Genomic DNA, 12,624 nt, shown 5'->3' with positions numbered 1-12,624 from the left:
GATTTCAAGTTTCCCCGCGGGGCCTCGAAACAAATCCCCCATAGTTATGGGGGTCATACTGTGTTCATTTCCAAAATATTGGGTGTGGGGAGGGGAAGGATTTTAAAACATAAAGAAGACGTAAGATTTAGTAGGTTTTTTATTTAAAAATAATCCTTTGATATCTTACATCAGTTCAGTAAATGTTGTCACATAATCAGTGAATAGTTCAGAACATAAACAAGAAATTATTATGATTCCTTGTTTTCTGATTCTGTGGTGTACTCTGAATATGCCAGGCCAAAGTATTGAAGCCAATCTCCTTCTTCAACTCTGAAGTTTCTTTTAGGTAGGACATGGGGGGGGGGGGGGGGGGAGGTACAGCCAGTTAATATCTCAAAAACTGAAAGCTGTCTAGTTGGTCTATTCATACTCATTGCTTAGACTCATGGAGCACATAAACACTTCAGTATGGACTTGCCTGTTCTAGATTTTGTTTTCTCAGAAGCAAAAAGCACCACTTATTTATTGACTGGACTTGTTCCCATGCTTCATGTTACTAAATTGAAAGAGTTGAATTAATCTTAATTTCTTTGCTTCTAGTCCAGTAGTACTAGAGGGTCAGTGGATAGATGACATGAGAAGAGCACTAAGCAAATTCAGTCAAAATTCACTGGAAATAATATTCCCCTTAGCTTAATCAAAGTATTCCTTGCATTGTATAGCCATATTGAAGTACAGTTGACCCTCCATATTTGGAGGTTTGACCTTTGTGGGTTTGATTATTTCAAATTTGATTAATATGTTTGCTTTAGGAATCTGTAAGCCTTCCAGCACAGTTTTATGGTCAACATTCACCAAAAGTTGGTCTGGAGGATCTGAGAGTCCTACAGTGAACATTGTAGGTCCTTCAGTTGGATTCTGTGGTCAACTTCAGATGCAAGTTGTCCATAAAGTTAAAATGGATGTCCTAGGGATTTGTTCTGTCATGTAAAAGTAATAGAGATTTTCATTTGCAGTATTCCCACTTTCACAGCAGTCTTGTTTCTCTAGCCCCAGCAAATATGGAGGGCTAACTGTAATAAATTACTACGCCTGCATTTTGTAAGATAATCTAGTGAGTGAAAAACTTTTTTTATCTCTAATAAGGAGTTGAAAATGCAAAACATTGTTGATATCTGATATATTTTTGACTAGTTGTTTTTTAAGTGGAGAGAAAGGGAAAGTGAGCCACACATATTAAATGATTATATTTAAAAAGGAGAAATAAATTCAAGTAAGACTATAGTACTATTAGCCATATAAAACAAAGATGATGGATAGCCTGGATGACAAGTCTTCTCAGTCCAGATGCTTTCCCAATGATTTCGCTTGCTTATTATTTTAGCTGTTTTTGTCAAGAAATATTAATGTTTGGCAAAATAATTACAGTGTAGCCTTGGGATTTGCTGCACCATTTCATTATTCCGGTGCTATTATTAAGTATAATTTAGGAATGATTTTAGTGCTTTAAAACTTTTGCACTGTATCAGTTTACTTCTTGGTGTAGTATTGTTTTATGTTTTCTTGTGGATCTGTGTGTATTTTCTTGTGGATCTGTGTATGTTAGATCCTATATCCAAGGATCTCAGGTCAGTGAACAATAAAATGATTCTTAAAACTTTAATATAGTAAAATAATTTGAACAGGATAAAAGCACACTAAGCAATTATTGAATTAAAACAGAATTCAAAGACACAGCTACATTATTCTGGATTTGTTTGCAAAGGGGTATAGTCACACCTATGAGGTAAACTGAGATAAAGGATTGAATCAGGTGAGTGTAAAGCCGGTTAAAGTTTTAAAACAGTTAAAACTCTGCACATGTACAGACTGGTATTGGAACTAATGCGGTTTCTTTGAAACCAGTGTTACATGCTTCTTGTATGGTGTTCTGGTTAACACAATATAGGCTCAGTAATATTTCTGGGAGGGAATGTCTTCAAGCACATGAACAAATAACAGAGAAAAGAGTGGATTTAATTTTTTTCAAAGAATTTGTGATATATAGGCATATCTCAGTTAACAAGCCTTTGAGAAAGAATCTCATTTTAATGCACACCAAGGCTCCTTTCCTCTTTGTTTTCTATCCAGTTGGATTCTTTTAGCAACATTAGCACTGAGAGGATGATAAATGGAGGCTGAATTTTAGTGCCAGGATGCTTTTCCATGTTATTTCTTTTTGTAATATATTTTCTATATCGCTTTGGAACACATCTACATAATTAACTGAAGTGTCAGTTAATATTGAAAAATATTCATTGACACTTCAGTAGAGACAACATGCAGATACCCTGACAAAGACAAAGTTAGGAACATTGTTTACTGAAGAGAAACAATGAAGATTATTTGAGCTTTCATTTCAGCGGGTGAGTAAGAACATTGTAAGTGAAATCATTCACTCTGATATTTTCAGAGCAGAAAAACAAAATTATGGGGATGATGTCATCATATCTAGACTAAGTTTAAGTTTTGCTCAGACAAGTTAATGGCTTTTATTAAAAGCTTCATAATGCATAATGAAAACAATGTCTAAGCCACTATGGATCAACCTTGAAGGGTACCTGCCTGGCAGTTTGTATTTTATTGCTAACGCACTGAAGATTTTTCCACTTTTGCCGATGAATGTGTCTAATCCACATAACAACTCTCAGTGACTGTATTATGGCTGCATATTAACTTCAGGATTGGGGCAAAACTAGGAGGGTGCTATTCTGCTCTTGTTTTGCTTGTGGGCTTATGACGGGCATCTCGGTGACCAAAAATATTGAGCTTAAAAGACTTTTGATCTGATTAGGTATGCTTAATGGATCATCTTTCTTCCTCTTCAGGAATTTATATAGGTTATAGTTTGGTTAGATCAAAAAACATTTTCCCAGTACAGATTTGCTAAAACAGGATTTTCAAAAACAACATGCTGTCAACCTATGTGCATCCATTTAAATTAGTCCTACAGTGTGTTAAAGCAGCTGTTGTCATTGACAGATAGGATGTTGTGGTTGGAAGAAACAAAATGGTATTTGTGATAAATGAAAGCATTGGATCTTCTCAACTGTGAGGCAGGCGCTCTTCTTAGACTACAGTCTTAGTTGAAAAATAATGCATGGAGAAATAAATTTTGTCTTATTTTATATTCTACACCAATATATTATGAACTTTGAAGCCATTGCTAGTGCCACAATTATGTGGCTCATATGTTAAAGTAGAAAGGATTAACAGAAAAGGGACTATTTTGCAACTCATTACTATATAATATTTTAAAAGAAAGGGGAGGGAAAGAAAAATGCATGCTATTGTATATAACATTAATACTGGAAGATACTAAATATTAAATCATGTTCTTATCTCCAAGTTGTTTTGTAATATTTGAAAGTTGCTAGGTGATAATAAACACTTGATTTAGGCAGAAGAAGATAATTTCCACAATGAAGTGTCTCCCACAATGCTCATAAAATGACTTTGTGCGAATTTGTTTTCTCTAGGCAACTTGGTGGGTCTGGCATAAATATCAACTTTGCAGAAGACGTTTTCTAATCTCTTTTCCTGTCTGAGTATTGAACTTCCAAACAGTGTGACATATGTAGAAGTTGCCAAAGTCTGAAGTATACGGCGACAGCGAGTTGGTTGCTAAGGGAAGTGGTGCCTTTGTGGTGTTCTGGACTTGGCGTCTATGCATTTATGGCCACTGATAAATTTGTGTATCTACAAACGTTAAAATATTATGTAGCAGTATCTATTAGAAACCCAACTTAAAGTAGAAAAACTTCTTTGCTGGACCATGTGTGATGCTAACTCCTAGTTCAGAATGAATGAAGAAAGACAACTTAGTATTGAGTTTGCCTGTGACTTGTTTTTGAAGTATGATTACATTCATGTCTCACTCTCTCTTCCTCTGATTGGTGTTCAAAAAGTTTTTTTAGAGTGATTCATATGATTTGTGCCATCTGTTCCAAGTTGACTGGTTCAATGTAGACATAATGGTTAAGAAACTAGGTTTAATCTTTAAAACCACATTGAGTCATCAATGTCCATATTACAATACTTAAGAAAGAAATAAAGGAATTTAGATCCTCTGAAGATGCCAGCCACAGATGCAGGTAAAAAATCAGGAAAAAAATGCTGCTAGAACACGACCATACATCTTGGAATGTATAGAACCACACAAAACCCAAAGAAAGGAATTATTTATGCTTATCTTTATTTGAATACCTTTCACTTACTGAATATTTTCCCCATGAAGAAAAGAAATGCATTTGGAATGAAATGATGAGATGAATGCTGTCACCTAATAAATTGATTTGGAATACAGTAGAGTCTCACTAATCCAAGCCTCGCTTGTCCAAGCCTCTGGATAATCCAAGCCATTTTTGTAGTCAATGTTTCCAATATATCGTGATATTTTGGTGCTAAATTCGTAAATACAGTAATTACAACATAACATTACTGCGTATTGAACTACTTTTTCTGTCAAATTTGTTGTATAACATGAAGTTATGGTGCTTAATTTGTAAAATCATAACCTAATTTGATGTTTAATAGGCTTTTCCTTGATCAGTCCTTATAATCCAAGATATTCGCTTATCCAAGCTTCTGCCGGCCCGTTTAGCTTGGATTAGTGAGACTCTACTGTACATTGCTTCTATTTCTGAATTGTCTTTCCTTGAGTCAAGTGCTCCACCACATTTCTCTAAGTTTAGACACCAAAATCATAAACAAAATAAGTTTTATGGGAAGAGGATCAATTTCATTTTTAGGTCCTTTGAAGTGATTGAGAACTATGCATATTATTGAAATATGCCAAAGGCTCACATTTCATATTTCTGTAGATATTAGATCAGAGGAGTGATCTCCTTTTTGTTTTCAGTAGGGCAGTCAGTGAGGCCTGGCTAAATGGTCTTTGAGGTATCCATTGGCACTGCCAATGTTCTTTGCCATTTGTTGATCCATATGGATTGCTCTGATCCTTGACCAGCTTACAATTGTAATTGGAACAACGTGTGATGAAAAGTATATGGAGCCTGACATCCATAATAAATTCATTCATCCATCTCTCCCCATCTTGATATATGACCCAAGGGCAAGACCACCTAGCATTCAAAGAGTCCCCAGGAGTATTTCAGATGAAACAGTTCTCCTTGATTTGTTTTTACAGCTTTTTAAAAAAACCTGTTTCCTTATTTTATCAAGGTGAAATGGAAATGAGTGCTGATGTGGAGTATCAAAAATGAGATAAAAGTGAGGATACTAAAGTATCATTGACCAAATTTTAAATACAAGAGTTTGCTGAAAGATTTATTTATTTATTCTTATTTTGTAAATTCATTGGTATTAACAGACATTTTCTTATATTATCATGTATCTTGTTCAATTACCACTAGATATCTTTTGCGAAAAATGATCAGAAATGAGCGGATATTCCAGGATAAAGTATACACATTTTATCTTGAAAATCTACTCCTTTACCATCAGAAGGCATTTCTCTTGCATAGTTAATGGCAAAACACAACAAGTGATTTTGGATTTTGAGATAATGAGATATCTTGGAGATGGAACCCCACCAAGAACATGAAATTCATTTGTGTTTTATATTCACTTTATATCTTGTAGCCTGATTCATTTTCTGCATGAAACAAAGCTTGTGTACATTGAGCAATCAGAAAACAAATGTGTTACTATCTCAGCTACACGTGGAAAATTTTGGATTTTGAAGCATTTTGGATTTCCAAATAAGGGATACTCCGCCAGTAGCAGTAATGGTGCTACTACTATTACTACTACTATTTTTAACAAAGAATTTGGTTCACAGTTTAACCACTCTGGTAGAAACTAGAGACAGAGAATGTTTTTTAATAAGAGGTAGAAGTGGGATCTAGATTTAATTATTTTTCAAGTGAGACCATTGAAGTGATGGGAACTTACTTGTGATGCTGTTTAAAACTCATGAAAAGTTTCATTATTATGCTTGGAGGTAATCAAGAAAGTAGTGGCACAGAGAGATTTGGGTGTGGCTACTAAATTTAGCAGGAAGCCCAGTTGTGGAAGGAGAATCCATTTCTTTCCTCTGTGGAGAGAAGTCACAGAAGCCCAGCCTCATTTCTCTCCTCAGGGAAAAGAGTGAGTTCACTTTCTTGGTGAACAGAAATGTATTGGTTGCTTCTGTCTGCCAAAACCCAGACTTGTATCTTAGCTGACAAAAGTGACCAAAGCATGACTGTGTTTCTGTCTGCCTATAAAAGAAATGGACTAATTTCTCATCAGGCAGAAGCAGCCAAAGCTCATCTGTGTTTCTGTCTGCTGATAAATGAGTCCATATGCATTCTCAGTAGACCAAAGTGACAGAAGTCTATCTGTGTTTCTGTCCATCGAGAAGGAAATGGACTGATTTCTCAGTGGAGAGTGGTACATGGTTATGCACAATGAGCTTCCCACTGGGTTTGACACCTGGAGGAAAGGGCTGCTTCTGGGGGCTCAGTGTGGGCTACCTGGTGCCCTGGTGCCCTGAACTTTGTCCACACAGAGAGTCTTTGATGTAATTTAAATGAACTCTCTTAATGCATGGTCCTACTGTATTTAACTTCATGTTTAATACTCACTTAGCTGAGCGATCAGCTTTGCTGGACTGGCCACATTGCCTGATCACCGTCTCCCAAAGCAGTTGCTTTACTCTCAACCTTAAAAACTGTAGCATAGATACCAAAAAATGAGAAGCCCTGGCCCTTGAGCATATAACTGGAGGTCAACTGTTATCAACAGTGCTGTGGATTTTGAAAAAGCACAAATAGAGAGCGAAAGGGAGAAATGTGTCAAGAGGGAGATGTGTCAAGCCAACTCTTGTTTCAGCCTTCCATCTGGATATCAGTGTCCTCACTATGAAAGAACATGTGGATCCAGAACAGGTCTCTGCTTACAGGCCCACCACCAATACTCTACACTTGGAACGCAATCATACTTGGCCATGAGTGATTGCCTATAATGACGATAAGCTAAGTGATGTGGCAGAAGGGAAGCGAAAAGAGACAGGGAACGCATAGATACCCCATGTATTTGTTTTATTAATTTCCCCAAAACCTTTTAGTACAATTTTAGGTTCATAGTAAATCTCTTGGAATGGATGCATGTTGGTCCTCTCATTAAAATAAAACTGTTTTCCATTTTGTATTTAGGAGATTTAAGATGTACCAATTTTGGGATCCTTATATGTGAGGCTTACATAGATTATGGTACACAAATGAAAGACATTTCTTTTGAGAATGACATTTCTTTGAGAGTGCTTCAGGAATGCAAATATAATATGAGAACCTCTTACACTTGCCTTCCTTTGAGACAGCATGATTAAAAAACGTTAACACTTTTTGAATATAGCAGGGTATATTTTGTCTCCTGTTATATGTAGCCCCTCTGAGATTAAGGGACATGGAAAGCAATTCCTTTTCAGTTGAGTTCACTTAATGTTTTATTTATATTCCCTCCTTAGGGTTTGTGTAGATCCTAGAAGGGTTCTGGGTCAAAACACATCTATCCTTCAGTCACTCAAAAGGTTAGACGTTCTATGAAATTTAAACTGCTGACAGTGATACAAAAAGACCTTTGTTCTGACTTCAGCAATTTGTTATTACTTCTACTTTTAAAAAAGGCACCATACTTGAATAGTCAAGGTTTTTACTTAGCAAATGGCAATGACTTTTTCAGGGTGGAACAGGGCTATGCCACTCATCTCACCCATAATGTCTGATATATTTGAAATCTTTAAACTCCATTTCAGACTCACATATAAAAGCAAGCAAAAGTAGAATATACAGTGATCTGTTTTTATGGATGATAACAAAGAATGTGATGACAAGCACCATAGTATAATGCCTAATTTTAAAATGAAAATCATATGTGTTGGTTGGTAAAAAGAAAACTGCCACCCAATATATATGTGGCTAGATCTTGTTTCTTTTAGATTAGTTCATGTGAATTAGGAACAGCAGACTTGTAATGAAATATGTCAAAGATTTTAGAGGCTGCTAACCTTGCACATGTGAATGATTTGGAAAGTGCTTTGGACTCTGCTAGTATTTAGAAATTTAACTATTCTGAACTCCTAAATGTAATACATTGATAAATGTTGCATGAATGGTGAATTGAGAAGCCATAAGTAAATGCCAATTGTATTTTGTTAAATTTGATTGAGTACTGAGCTAAATATACTGTATTCTCACTCTTTTCTTTTTTTAAAATTATCTGAACAGCAGATATTCCATATTTTTATTAAAATTGGGGGGGGGGGGGTAGATAGCTATATTGTCCATAAGTTAAATCACAGTGCAGACTTGGGCAATTCTTTTCATAGGCCTTCAGAATATAAATACAAAGGAAAGCTTTTGAGTCTTTCCGAAATGTACATTAACTTGTCATTACAAAATGTAAGATAAGGGGAGAAATGGAAAAGTTTAAATTTTATCCTGCCAGAAGTGAGAGCCATGGGACCATTTGTGTGTAGGGTTGGAAAAAAGTTTAGTTGTGGAAATGTGTGAGGTTTTCTGGCAGCTTACATTCCACTGGCTGGAGTCTGTCTGCTAATTATATTATATTTTGAAATGATTTTCAGGGTTTTTTTTGCTGGTTGTCCTTTTGTCAAAACTCAATAACTAGCTACCTCTTGATGCACAGAGTACTTTATTGATGTAATTTATTGATAGTCTCTGGCATAACTGTTGTATTTATTTATTCATTTATTTATATTATGGTATTGAAGTTGATAGAGCTCGATGAAAGCTAGCCTATTCTCTGTTTATGATACATATATTGTTCTCACTAAATTGAAGGGGACACTGATATGAATTAAACAAGTCTTTTGCTTTGGTTAAGCAAAAATCAACATATGATGTCTTTTTGACATTTTGGATCAAGGAGAAGGGGATCTCAGTTATTAATTACTTTCTATTCAGCCTGAATGAAAAAAATTGTCTTTGTTTTCCAGTTTTGATAGAATGAATGTTACTCACTTATTTAGACAGAGTTTTGGAATGTAAAACTATGAATTCAATCATCATAACTCCAAGCTCTTGCTGCTTCATTGACAGAATGCCGCTAAATATGAGCTGTTGGAAAAATAACAATGAGACAGAGTTAATGGGTTTCTCCTCCATTTATTGTGCTCTTGTGAAGATCTGTTTTTCCACTTGTGGAAATAAGATTCTGGACAAAATGATCCTTTTCTGCTATTCCAGTGGGATTTTTCCATTAAAAGAGGATATCAGAATCCATACTGAACAATGAAAGAAGGTTAAATGGGTGATCATGCTTCATTAGTACCTTACATACTCATATATGTCTAAAATGTTAGTCAAAACATCAGCCCAAAAAATTTCAAGTTGACTTATACATGAGTCAAAGTAAGTACTGTAATTTAACCTATATATACATACATACATACTTACACACACACACACACACATATATAAGGTAAAGGTTTCCCCTGACATTAAGTCCAGTCATGTCTGACTCTGGGGGTTGATGCTCATCTCCATTTCTAAGCCGAAGAGCCGGCGTTGTCCGTAGACACCTCCAAGGTTATGTGGCCGGCATGACTGCATAGAGCGCCGTTACCTTCCCGCCGGAGCGGTACCTATTGATCTACTCACATTGGTATGTTTTCGAACTGCTAGGTTGGCAGGAGCTGGGGCTAACAGCGGCCGCTCCCGCCGCTCCTGGGGTTTGAACCTGGGAACTTTTGGTCTGCAAGTTCAGCAGCTCAGCACTTTAACGCACTTCGCCACCGGGGCTCTCTCTCTATGTATACACACACACACACACACACACACACATACACACCATTCCTTTGACTGAGCAGAGTGACAAAATGCAAAAAGTTAGTTTTGAAAGAAGCACCAAATTCTTTTGCTCTCTCTGCCAGAGTGCCACTTCTGTTGTTTAACTACACGGGTGGAGAAATAATGGTGGTGGCCAGGATCTGCTACATTGTGGAATGATCTTGACTTTTCCATGAGTTATATCAAAATCCATAATTTGGGTCCCAAAATCTGTCCTCATCTTATAAATAATATCAATATGAGTATATATCATAACACATTGCCCTAACCAATGCAAAGAATAAGAAATTTGTGGCATTCCAGATGCTGCTGGGCTTTAGTACTCATAATTAGAAGTGAAAATAAGATTATAAAAAGAACCTGATTGGATCGGACCAAAGACTATCTAGTCCAATATTTTTTTCATATAGTAGCAGATCAGTCACTTATGAGAAGCCTCCCAGCAGGACATGAGTGGAACAGCACCTCCTATCTTGCATTCTGCAGCAACTGATATATAGAGGCATGCTGCCCCTGATGTTGAACTGTTAGATATAGCCTTCCTGACGAATAGCCATTGGTGGCATCATCTTACATGAATGTAAAACCACCAAATATGGCAACCATAACATTTTGTGATAATGAATTCAACAATTTGACAATTGTGTGCAGAAGTGCATCTTTGTCATTGGCTGTCAAATGTATTTTCTACCCTGCTTTATAACCTTTTCTTTTAAATGGCCAATTCAGGTTTTACTGTACTGCTGCCCTTGTAAATTAGAGATAATGTAACCTTCAAAAAAGAAGTTTAGTGTGTGCAAAAGCCCTTTTAACATTAGAATATCATTGTTATTGGGTTATACTGGAATGTGTACAGCATTGGGAATGCAGAGATGCAGAGCGCATCTAAGCATATCTAAGCTTATCACATGGCAAGTGGAGTCTGCTTAGACTAAGAGCCCCCAATTGCCTTTACTTCTGCTAATCTATGATTAAAGAATTCCAGGACTAAGTTTCAATATTCTCCAACCACAAACTTGGATAAGGGAAAGGAGACTGGCATGAGAAGCCTCTGTAATTTCCCAAGACTGAAGCTTAACGTAGACATGGCTCTTCTTTTTCCTGCTAAAAGTGTGTCAAAGTGCAAAAGGAAAGGAAACTTAAACCCATCCACACACTTCAGCTGGAACCATATTTCCTTTCAGTTTGGAAACCCTATATCTGAACAACAGTATAACATTAAGGGTATCCATGTGGTATATTCTAATTTTTCTTGATAATATATTTATACATTTGAACAGAGAGCTAGGGAAATGATTTCATAAATGGTATGAATTGCATGAATTGTGTATTCTATCTGGTATGGTATAGGAAATGTTTCAGTTTGATTTACAGGCAGTCCCCAAGTTACAAACTTTTGGAAAATGGCATTCATAAACCTTTGGGAAACACCTTTTGGAGATCATAACTTTTTAGGAAACCTTTCAGAGAAGAGCCAAAAACTACTTAAAGTAGAATCTTCTCTTGTGGGATACAACCAGATATAATTATGCTAGGCATTGATCTCAGTTGTTAGACTGAATAACTTGTTACCTCTGATCTGTTAGGAAAACAGAGATTTGCCAGTGCATAAAAACAGCAGAATTTCAGAGTGTTTTTCAGTGTCCAATATATATAAATACTCTCCCATAGAACAACTTGTTTTATATTGTGTACACAAAATACAAAAACGAAGTAGACTTTTATTTAAAAATAACATATTTGGTTTACTCACAACCTTCATGTGTTCAGCATACACAGGTACAAAACTTATCAGTTTCAGATATGTTTGAAATAATTATCTGTGCTATCCAGCCAGGGCATCTCTCTTATAACAAAATAGCTATCAACAGGTCACATAGTCAAAAGGAGGGAGGGAGAGCATGTGGTCTCCAGCCCCTTTTTGCAACTTTTCAGAATCCATAGAGTAAAGGAATCTGTATACCAGAGCATGCATACAATAAACAGTAAGCAACAGGATCATAAATAAACATTACTAGAGAAGGCTTGAAGAAGGCTGTCATTTCCAACACACACAAGAAAGGTTCTGTAGGTTTGTTCTTAAGTTTAATTTGTTTCTAAGTCAGAAAAGGTACATTCGTAGGTGTAACACCAGCAATACAAACACACACACACTTTGGATAGCATAGAGAAGAGTTAACAGCCTTGTGGTGTTTGTTTTGCTATCTCTGTTCCTGTTGAGAAGATTTCACCTCACTTTCTGGTCTCTGTGAGAATTGGATTTTGAAAAAAAAAATTGGCTTGTTTTGGAAACAAAGATTGGTGCTAAAGCTTCAGTGGAGACACCTTTTCCCCATGATACATACCAGTTTCAGGAGTGGATTTCCCTTCCGAGGGGTAGATTTCTCTCACTTCCTATTGTCTCAACCTTGTTCTTAACTATGAGTCATTTGTAATTCAGATGTTTGTAACTTGGGACTGCCTGTACTATAAAAGTAATAACACCAGAAAAATGGATGCAGCTTTTCAAATAATTCAATACGAATAGACATTATCTTTGGATGAGAGTGTTGATTACACAATTCTAGTGTGACTAATGCAGTTGCACTAAAAAAGAAAAGAAAACTTTAATTTTGCTCCGAAGGCTGGGCAAATGGCCAAGATAAATATGGTCCTGGTAAATTTGTAAAGAAAATGTGTGTTAGATATTCTAGACCCCTGTGTTCCCCAAAGTTACTTGCCTTTATAAAGTTAGGATGTCAATTTCAGTGACCAGCAGTGGAATGGAAGCATGCGTAACATACCTACA

The 12,624-nt window shown here is 36.2% G+C and overlaps 1 protein-coding gene across 1 annotated transcript in view; it reads left to right on the top strand.

Moving 5' to 3' along the window:
• b3gntl1 (UDP-GlcNAc:betaGal beta-1,3-N-acetylglucosaminyltransferase like 1) overlaps window positions 1-12,624 on the top strand; it is a 233,686-nt gene that overhangs the window by 83,879 nt on the left and 137,183 nt on the right. The window lies entirely within an intron of this gene.

Source organism: Anolis carolinensis, chromosome 2 (genome assembly GCF_035594765.1).
Source record: "Anolis carolinensis isolate JA03-04 chromosome 2, rAnoCar3.1.pri, whole genome shotgun sequence".
NCBI lineage: Eukaryota > Metazoa > Chordata > Lepidosauria > Squamata > Dactyloidae > Anolis > Anolis carolinensis.
This window is presented reverse-complemented; position numbering and strand designations above follow the sequence as displayed.